The following is a 9,696-nucleotide window of genomic DNA, read 5'->3' on the forward strand; positions in this document are numbered from 1 at the left end:
CTCAAGAATTCAAGATGGAGGAGTGACATGCATTCAAAGATTGATAAAGAAGTTTCTCAATCCCAAGAGCCCAAGAAGATCAAGCCAATTCAATCAAGAGCTCCAAGGTTTACATTTTATGTTTTAGATTGTATTAGAGATCTCTACATATATGGTTTTGTATTTCAAAGTATTTTTCAAACCATTTTAAAGCCACCTTTGGACCCAATTTAATTTCATAAAAAATTACTTTCAAAAGATTGCAAATATTGCTAAAACAAAAGGATATGGCCCAAGGACCCATAGCCCAAGTGCTACGTTTAGAAGTGAAAAGACATGAAATTAGCACTTAAATGGTTGACCATAGACCTAAATCCAATCTTAACTGGTCCAAAATATCTTTTATAGATTCCTCCCGTTCTTCTTATATTCGTAGAGTTCAAGAACGTCAAAATCCGATAAGAAATGATGGAGATATGATTTTTACAAGTTCAGCATGCTAAAACGGACAAAATATGTGCACCCTTCTATTCAGAACCAGACGTCTGATGTCTAGCCAAACATCTGACCAAATGTCTCAAATAGAGCCGTTATGCTCTAATGGCTAGTTCACTTTTTGACCGTTTTTTTATCTTTTTATACCCAAATTACCCCCAAACGGTCATATTTCACTATGGGCACTAAATACCTCATTTAATTCATCATATAACACCTTTTAAGCATTTTGAATATTCATCTTTGAGCCCTAATTTTCAAAATTCTTCAAGTTTTCAACTACCTTCTTCAAAGAGCTCTAACTTGTGCATTTACTACTCTTGAAGAAGATCTCCATAGGCTTTATTTGAAATCATTAGAAGAGATTGTGAGCATTCATTGTAATATTAAAGCCCATTCAAGAGGGCTTGAGAATTTTTGTTGTGTTTTCTTCTTGAAATTGTAAAAGAGGGCTTAACGTTTCGGACCTCGAGAAAAGAGAAGCAGGCTTTGTTGAAAGCTTAGGCCTAACGCTTCGGCCCGTGAGAAAGGTGAAGCAAGATTGTACTCAGCTTTTGATCCAGTCTTGAAGAAGGATCGAGATAGTGGAAGCCGTGCAAGTGTACATGAAGTGTGCATGTAGGACTTGCTCCGAACCATGTAAATCTTGTGTCTATCTCATTGACTCTTTCATCTTGTAGGTGTTAGTCCAGGGACAAATTAGCATGATGAATGATGAAACGGTGGAGATGCAAATAATCAAAGCAATAAATACAAGAAAAGAGAGCGAAGGACAGAAATGAGAAATAGGCAAGTAAACGAATCAAGCCTTTCTCTTGAAGACTTAATTCCCCACTTATGCAGATGGCTGCCAGAATTTCACCCCAAGGATACAATGTCTAGATCAAGGGCTGCACCCCAAGTTCAATAGCAACAAGTATGCCCATAGAGAAAAGGAGAAGAGTGAGTGCCAATATAAAATCCGAGAGTAAAAATACTATTAGCAAAATATTATTATGAAATGATGGCTAAGCCTATTTTTATAAGGGATTTGCTAGGGTCCATTGCAAAAGGCGTTTCGCGGCTGGTCTGTCGCAAGTCAGACCAGCCACCTCATGAATGGAGACAAGTAATTGCAAAAGGCATTTCGCGGATTTCGCGGCTGGTCTGTCGCAAGTCAGACCAGCCACTTGCCTCCATTCACGACGTGGCTGGTCTGACTTGCGACAGACCAGCCGCAAAACGCCTTTTGCAATGGACCCTAGCAAATCCCTTTTTACAGAAGTTAAAAAAGACATGCAGCGTCCTTTCACAACAAAAATGTCTTCTGAATGGAAATATCGTTAATCTTCATTCTTGTGTTCGTATACAAATTGCAAACCTTTAAATGAAGGTCGTCTTGGTATCAAATCTCTAGATGACTACTGTAGCGTATTTAGATTGAAAGCATTGTATCAACTTCATAAAGGGAATTCATTGCAGAGCAATTCGTTGAAATCCATGTATACTAGAGGTGAACATTTAAACTTGGTTCAAATACGCACCACTACCTCAAGGCATTGGAAGGATATTCTAAAGGTGTGGGATTACTGGACCCAAAATAGCAGATGGATAGTAAGGCGAGGAACATTGAGCTTTTGGACTGATAAGTGGACAGACAATCAACCACTAATAGGTTAGAAAACTAATTTATTCCAACATCTAATTCCACTGACATGTTTTGATACCGAATATGTACACCAAGTGAAACAAAGCTCTTAGAAGCCATAGAAAAACATAACAATTACACAATCTAGAAAAAGATGAAGGATCCAAGAAACAAAAAATCTGGGTCGACCGTAAAAAAGAAGCTAGGAAGAAGCTCACCATCGGCGAAATCAGAAATCAGGTGCCGAACACCTCCAGTTGAAAGCATGTTTGAAGGTGCAGCGTAGTTAGGACGGTCCGCCTGTTTCAAGCTAGATGATCGCAGCTAGGTGAGGCACCATTGCATGTTTGAAAGAATTATTTGACATTCCCTATCCTAAGTTCTTCAGGTGATTCTTGCTGGTAAAAAATGTTGGTGTCTCCAGGAACCATCTTTATGCTTTCATAACTTTTGTAAAGGAAATGAAGATTCTATCCAAAGAATAGTTTAAGATGTCTGATTAGTGTCCTCTCCTCCGGTAAATAGGCGAGGGACAACCAGAGGTCCACCACGAACCTTGTCCATAGCAAAGCTTATTCTTAAAGGTCGACCTAACAATGCCTGCAAAGGAAACCAACTGGCTAAAGAACAGAACTTCAACTGGGCACTTTCAACCACAGTAGCAACTAGGGTCGATTTTTGGGGATTCGGATTGAGCTTTTACCATGAAATCAAGTTGAGCTTGGGTGGGCTCCAATTCATTTTCAGCAAAAGCTAAACCGGACCCAGCCTAAGTTGCACTTCTAACTTTCAACTGCATCAACTATAAATTTGCCAGCTTACCTTTCCATCCATGGCATCTCTGGCACATCTAGCATCGTTTTCATCTGAAAAATGTACGACCCGAAGCCTCTTGACCGACCAGAGTCTTTGTCATACATGATCCTCACTGGAAGGCAAATGAGCACTTCATTACAACAATGTAGGATGACATACTTTAAATTGAAGCTAAACAAAAGAAAGTGAACAATGGGTAAATTCGATTCAATAAATAATTCAATGAGACCTAAACTCGATGAAATATGCAATATATTTGATAATATACCTCACTACTATAAATTACCATGGTAATGAAGTGAGAATTTATATGGTCCCCGAGCATCAAGTCCCATGAAGGTGGTACGATAAAAGTACTGCACTTTATATTTGATCCAACAGCAGCATCTTAAAAAGATGGCTGCTGTTGGATCAAATATCAAGGGCGTTCCCGCCTTCACGGGACTTGACACTCGGGCACCATATAAAAACTCATATGAGGTAACTAACTTTTTTTTACACCACATAATAGTATACAGTAACAGTACCCTGTTAAATATGAGTTCATCATTATACACATAGCAGAAATGTTCAGTTTTCTATTTTACAAAATTATATAAAATGATTAAAAAAAATTAGGGAAATGATTTCTGCACTCCAATGTTTTGATAAACAGGCGCTCCAATTTTTATCGTGTAGTATTTAAAGAGCTGTCAGAGGAATATTACGGTTTTCAAAAAGCTCTTAAAGACCTTTAAATATTACACGACAAACAAGTGGAGCGCATGTTTATCAAAACAATGGAGCGCTGAAATCATTTCCCAAAATTTATCGTTAAAAAGATAAAAATTTTGTGAAAAAAATAGTAATTTTAAATACAAGATACTTGCAGAAAATTTAGATATTGAATAGGAAACTGGTTCTGGAAATTAAATACAATCATACACAACCCTGAATATTCGGCGAAAAATAAGAATTAAGCCAGAAAATCAATGAAATGAGAAAATGCCATTCAAAAAAAAATCAATGAAATGGGAAAAAGGAAGCAACCTGTACTTAGAATACAAAAGGAAATTTAGTTATTGTACCAATCAGTCGAAAAACATTTACACATGAGCTGACAAGTTATCTAAAGGAAATTTAGTTATTGTACCTATCAGTCCAAAAACATTTACACATGAGCTGACAAGTTATCTAACAATCGATGTCCTAAAGAGCCTGCTCAATTGCAATATAGACAGGGCGCTCCATATCATGTCAGAAGAAAAAGAGAGTCATGCTAAGGAGTGACCTTATCTAAATTATAGTAGCACATAGAATGGGGGGAAGGCAAACAAACCTGGAAAATAAAGAGTGTAAATAAGATATTGTACCCCATCATCTATACTCTTGTAAATTCTAGGATTTTCAATGCCTCAACTCTTTTACCTTCATAAATATGTTGGCTACAATATACAAATCGGCCTACAAGTATCGAAGCTCTCTCGCCCAATCATAGGGCAATCAGCATAATATCATGATGCTGTCTCCAATTGTTCCGTCCAATGTAAAAGTTCTTGTTTGGGTTGAGCCCTATTTGTCCATTGGCAGTTTAGGGTAATCATGCATCCAATTGTGACTTCCTATGTTTGGGTCCTGAAGTACTGGACAGCAAATTGCAGAGTTCAAAGAATTGGGAGCTGGATTGGAGGTTGAATTAAAGGTGATTGAGCCATCAACTCGAAATCTCAATTCACTATATATTTAAGATGCCGATAAACGGCTTGAATCTCTTAATTGGGGTTGATGACTAATTATTACTCAGCCTAAAAAAATTGCCGAAGACGGCATGCACGTCAGGAGAGACAAAGGCATTTTTCAATGAAATCCTTCTATCTAAGCTTTTCCGGACATTCCAATGGCCTTGCTTCCATATCTAGTTTATGGGTATACCCAGGGCCTCTAATGACAGTCCTAGAATAGATCCAACTTGGAAGGGGTAGGATGCCTACCACTAATTAAAATCTCCCTCACAAGAATCAAATTTCGGTCTTGTTCAACTCCAATCCCCACGAAAGAGGAAGTACTTCATGGAAGTTTACTAAAGTCCATGGAAATCTTGTAAAAAATCATAGAGATTTATAGAAGTTCATGGAAATGATGGAAAAATTTATGGAAGTCTATGGAAATCACGGAAATTTAAGATAAAACTTCATAAAATGCTAGAACAAGCACAAATAAACACATAAAGCAAGACAACCATCCATAATGGCTTAACAAGATCAAACATCAAGGTACTTTCTGTTTTTCTGTTTCCTTTAGGATCATCGCAAGGCACATCTCATATCCATTTTATTAGAGACTGATAGGGCATGGTAGGAGCAGAAGCTCAAGAGGGATCTGGAGGAAGTGCTGTAGCTCATGAAGGGCCAAGGGAAGACAAGACGGCAAGGGATGAGAGAAGATGGGAGGTTGGCCTGAGGTAGAAGGGGAAGAAGATATGATCGAGGTCGATGGGGGGACTAGGTTTGCTCTAGATGTGGTCTGGCTGCTAAATGTTAAAAGGCGTTTAGAATGTTGGTGTAAAAAACTCGGGTCATCCCAGGACCAGAATATCCCTCAAGGAGGATTCAACAACAGACTAGAGCAAGCTGGGGCTCTTAATCCGGTAAGAACAAATCTTCCAAGGCAAGTTCAAGACCATCAGGAAGGGCATTCGACGCATGACCAAGATCATCAACAGAAAAGAGGAGGGGGGGCTACAAGTGGCCCATCCCTTAAGTAATGCAGGAAGGTGGGAACCAAGGCAGGTTAATCCATCCCAGATACAAAGAAAGGCTTATGGGAGGAGTTAAAAGCAGGCTGGGAGGAATCTCTTCTGGCTACGGAGAGGTGCTACGAAAAAACAAAGGGTTTCTGTATGTTTATCAGTTGAAAAACAAAGAGGTACTGAAGCGAATCCGGAGCGGTTAAGGATAAACCGGATCTCCTCCAAGGAGTCCACACTTGAAGAAATAGCACATTGGTACATCGAATTCGCCTATCTCCTCCAAGCAACCTGGTGGGAGGTAAGTGGGGTTCCTCCGCACGCAAGGTGTGATAGTAACTTTGGAAGGATCGGGGCCATAGTCGGCAGGGTATTACTGACGGATGCTACATGCGTGCCAGGCTTGGGCTACGACAAGGGATCGGTTCTGATATTATCGGCAGCCGCAGTTCTGGACCAGCTTCCGATCCAAGTGATCTTAGATGGTGATGTGTACTGGGTGGAGGCTAGCCAAAAAAGGGGAGTGGGGGTAGTGCGCCGGGTGGTCCAGCAGCTGGGTTAGCCGGGGCGGGTGGTGGCTTCAGTCTTAACTCGTTCTGGTTCGGGAGTCGAGAGTTCCAGCAAGGCGGGGAAGAGAGGAACACCCTCACCAAGGAAGAAACCCGGAGACTCCAGGCGGAGATCACATGCCAGCTCCAATGGAGCAGGCGTACGATGTAAGGGAAGCTGGTGAGGTTACTTTTGAATTTCAAACCTTATTGTGCATCGAAACAGAGCAAGCTACCATTGGGCGATGTCTTACAATTTAAGGACCAATTACCAATGGGGGACAAACTTTAGGCAGAATTATCAACTGGACCTAGGCTTTTCAGAAATTACCAATGGGGGACAAAATCTGTCTTTTCAGTAAAAGCTGGACGAAAATACCCTTTGGCATATAAAATACGTTTTGACTTTTGAAGGGGGTTTTCAAGTCTCTATGATTGAGGTTATTAGGTATCAAAATGGGGTTACCAATTTCAGAATGGGCTTATCAAGTCCCTGAAAATTGACCGAGAGTTCTGGAGTTTTGGAAGAGGGTTTTCAAGTCTTTAGGAATGGGGTTATCTAGTATAAAAAATGGGGTTACCAATTTCTGAATGGGCTTATCAAGTCCTTGAAAATTGGCCGAGGGTATTGGAGTTTTGGAATGGGGTTTTCAAATCTCTAGGATTGGGGTTATCAATTATCAAAATAGGGTTACCAATAACCCCAATCGTAATCGTAGAGACTTGAAAACCCCATTCTGAAATTGGTAACCCCATTTTGATACCTAATAACCTCAATCGTAGAGACTTGAAAACCCCCTTCCAAAGTCAAAACGTGTTTTATATGCCAAAGGGTATTTTCGTCCAGCTTTTATTGAAAAGACAGATTTTATCCCCCATTGATAATTTTCCCTACAACAAATCAGATTATGTCGGCAGAAGACCCAAGTTCTCCTAATCCAAACCAGACGAGTGGTTTAGTCCTCTGGACAAATGGGCTACCTGTAATAAACCAAAAGGCTTTAGGCGGCCAGATGGGTGTACCTTGCAGCCAGGTGGCGGTTCTTACCATGACAAGTGATGTGCCAGTACGGAGCCGTATGGAGAGGAGGCCAGACCAGGGTACAACATCTGGAGGACAGTGCTTTAACAGTGGTTTTAGAGAAGAGACTGAAGCGCTAATCACATTTCCGACTGAGATGGGTCCCACTTCCTTGGTAGCATCTGCTATTGAAGGTTGCCTCTGATTGGATAGCAGGCTTTGTGCGACGCCTAGTCGAGGTCTGGGCCAGGCCCAACCTGGGGCCAAGAACTAGTCCATTGCCCATCAAGGACCGAGAGGAAATTGTCCCTAAATTCATGTCGTTCTCACCAGCTCGAGGGTGAGCTCCTTCCAGGGAGCAGATCCAAGCCTGAATTCCAGCAGATGCGGAGGTGGAGCTCCAACTTATATTGGGGCGGGAGGCTTCACACATATCAGTATCAGATTCGAAGTGCTACAGCCTGTTTGAACAGATAAACACCGTGAAAATTCCTAATCATGGCAATCTACAGGGGTTAGAGGAGGTATCTCATTCAATTGAGTAGGCTGAGGATACACATTCCCTCGGTCAATGGTCTTCAATAGAAGGTATGCGACTTTTATTCCTGGATCAAACTCATTGCTTGTCCCCTATCTGTGGTGCTTGGCAGGTTGCAGGGGCAGGTTCTCAACTCAATGGTGAAGAGTCTTCTCCCTCGGAAAGAGCACTCCATGATCCAAACCCTTCCAAAGATGAGCCAAATTTGCAGGAGAGTGATTCAGCCTCAGAAATATGCAAAAGAAGGTGATGAATTGGGTCAGGAAGCACAGTGTTGCAGTAAAAGAAAAATAGCAACCGGTGGGAAGACTGTGAATGAGTGCAGAGAGTTAGTTACAATTCAGTAATCGGAGGATGCTACTAATCCAATTGATTGGGAGATTCCAGATGGGGATCTTAATGAAATATTGGTTAATCATATAATGGCAACTAGCAGGGCGTTGGGGCTAGCATTTGAGGGTCTGGAGTCGAAACTGCAAGGAACGTTACATTTATCTGAAATTAGGGATCGATGGTCACAAGAGCAAGCTGATAATGCGAGATCAGAGGCCTCAAAAAGGATAATCAATGAGTTAGTTGGGCTGCAAACTTCAGTCAACTATGAAAGTCTACAGGATAGTAGAGTGAGAGGGCGGGACAGAGGTAAATTGGGTGGGAGTCAGTCCCAGGGTGAGCAAATATACCAAATAGGTACCCAATGAAGATCATGGCATGGAACATAAGAGGTCCAATGAAAATCATGGCATGGAACATAAGAGGTCCAATGAAAATCATGGTATGGAACATAAGAGGCTTGGGCAGCTTCAACAAGCAAGCCCAGGTGCTTCACCTGATGGTAAAGAATAATCCTAATATTTTCTGTATTCAAGAAACAAAAATGGAACCTATGCATGTTGAAAGCGATGGGACTTCATGGCAATCAATTCAACAATAGACAATGCCAGGGGAGCCTTAGTGGCTTGGGACTCAACTGTAGTTGCAATGAGAGATAATCTCATTGGGAGATTCTCTGTGTCTGTTGTGTTGAGAAAGATATATGATCAGTCCATGTGGATCTTCACGGGTGTATACGGGCCAATCATAAGGGCAGATCGAAGTTTGCTTTGGAGAGAGCTGAACAAGACAAAGGCAAGATGGGGCTTTCCATGGTGTATAGGGGGCGATTTCAATGTTACTAGACTGGTGGAGGAATGATAATGTTACACTAGAGAGAACCCCTACATGATGCTCTTTGCGGACTTCATAGGTCGAAATGAGCTAATAGATCTGCCGGTTAACAGGGAGCAATTCACTTGGTCGAGAAACAACAATCAGAGTCGGATTGATAGATTCCTTATTTGTCCTCAATGGTTGGCGCCATTTCCAAATGTATCTAAAAAGGCCTTGCCTAACACAATATCTTATCATTGTCCTATCCTTCTTGATCCTAGATTGCAGTCCTAGGGTTACATACCATTCCACTTTGAGTTAGCATGGCTGGAGATTCCCAAGATGGCGGAGGTGTGTGGTGGGATGAAGTCTCAATCTCAGCTTCGCCGGATGTTATAATAGGCAAGAAACTCAACTCATCTCAACTCAACTAAGCCTTTGTCCCAAGCTAGTTGGGGTCGGCTAATGAATCCTTTAGAAAATTTTCATGAAGAAGGTGAAAGGATCTACCCAGCTCAAATTGACTAAGTCTAATCCTGACACTAGTTGAGTTCGTCTATGTTAAAGTATAAAATATAAATAACGCCTTTCTCCAACAACTTAAGCTTTTGGAGAAGTTCGTAAGCTAACATGGTATCAGAGCCCAAGGTCTCGAGTTCATACCTCCCGGATAGCAAAAATCCACATGCGATGGTCGGCCCAAAGTGGGACTACATGTGCCATGTGTTTGCCAAGTTGGCCACACGTCCGGAGGAGTGTTAAAGTATAAAAGATAAATAACGCCTTTCTCCAACAGCT

The 9,696-nt window shown here is 41.3% G+C and overlaps 1 long non-coding RNA gene across 2 annotated transcripts; it reads right to left on the reverse strand.

Annotated features, from left to right (window-relative positions):
• Positions 1–2,122: 2,122 nt before the first annotated feature.
• Positions 2,123–6,427, reverse strand: LOC143853504 (uncharacterized). Of its 2 annotated transcripts, none has more exons than XR_013237148.1 (3): positions 4,325–6,427; positions 2,924–3,029; positions 2,123–2,701 (listed from the first exon to the last, which is right to left on the reverse strand). It is a non-coding gene; the product is annotated as an uncharacterized LOC143853504 (long non-coding RNA). The 2 variants fall into 2 exon arrangements; XR_013237147.1 differs by having other exon boundaries at positions 4,236–6,427.
• Positions 6,428–9,696: the final 3,269 nt, after the last annotated feature.

The sequence above is a fragment of the Tasmannia lanceolata genome, unplaced genomic scaffold (assembly GCF_043159265.1).
Source record: "Tasmannia lanceolata isolate RefF3 unplaced genomic scaffold, GAP_Taslan_0.1 ptg000019l, whole genome shotgun sequence".
Classification (NCBI taxonomy): domain Eukaryota; kingdom Viridiplantae; phylum Streptophyta; class Magnoliopsida; order Canellales; family Winteraceae; genus Tasmannia; species Tasmannia lanceolata.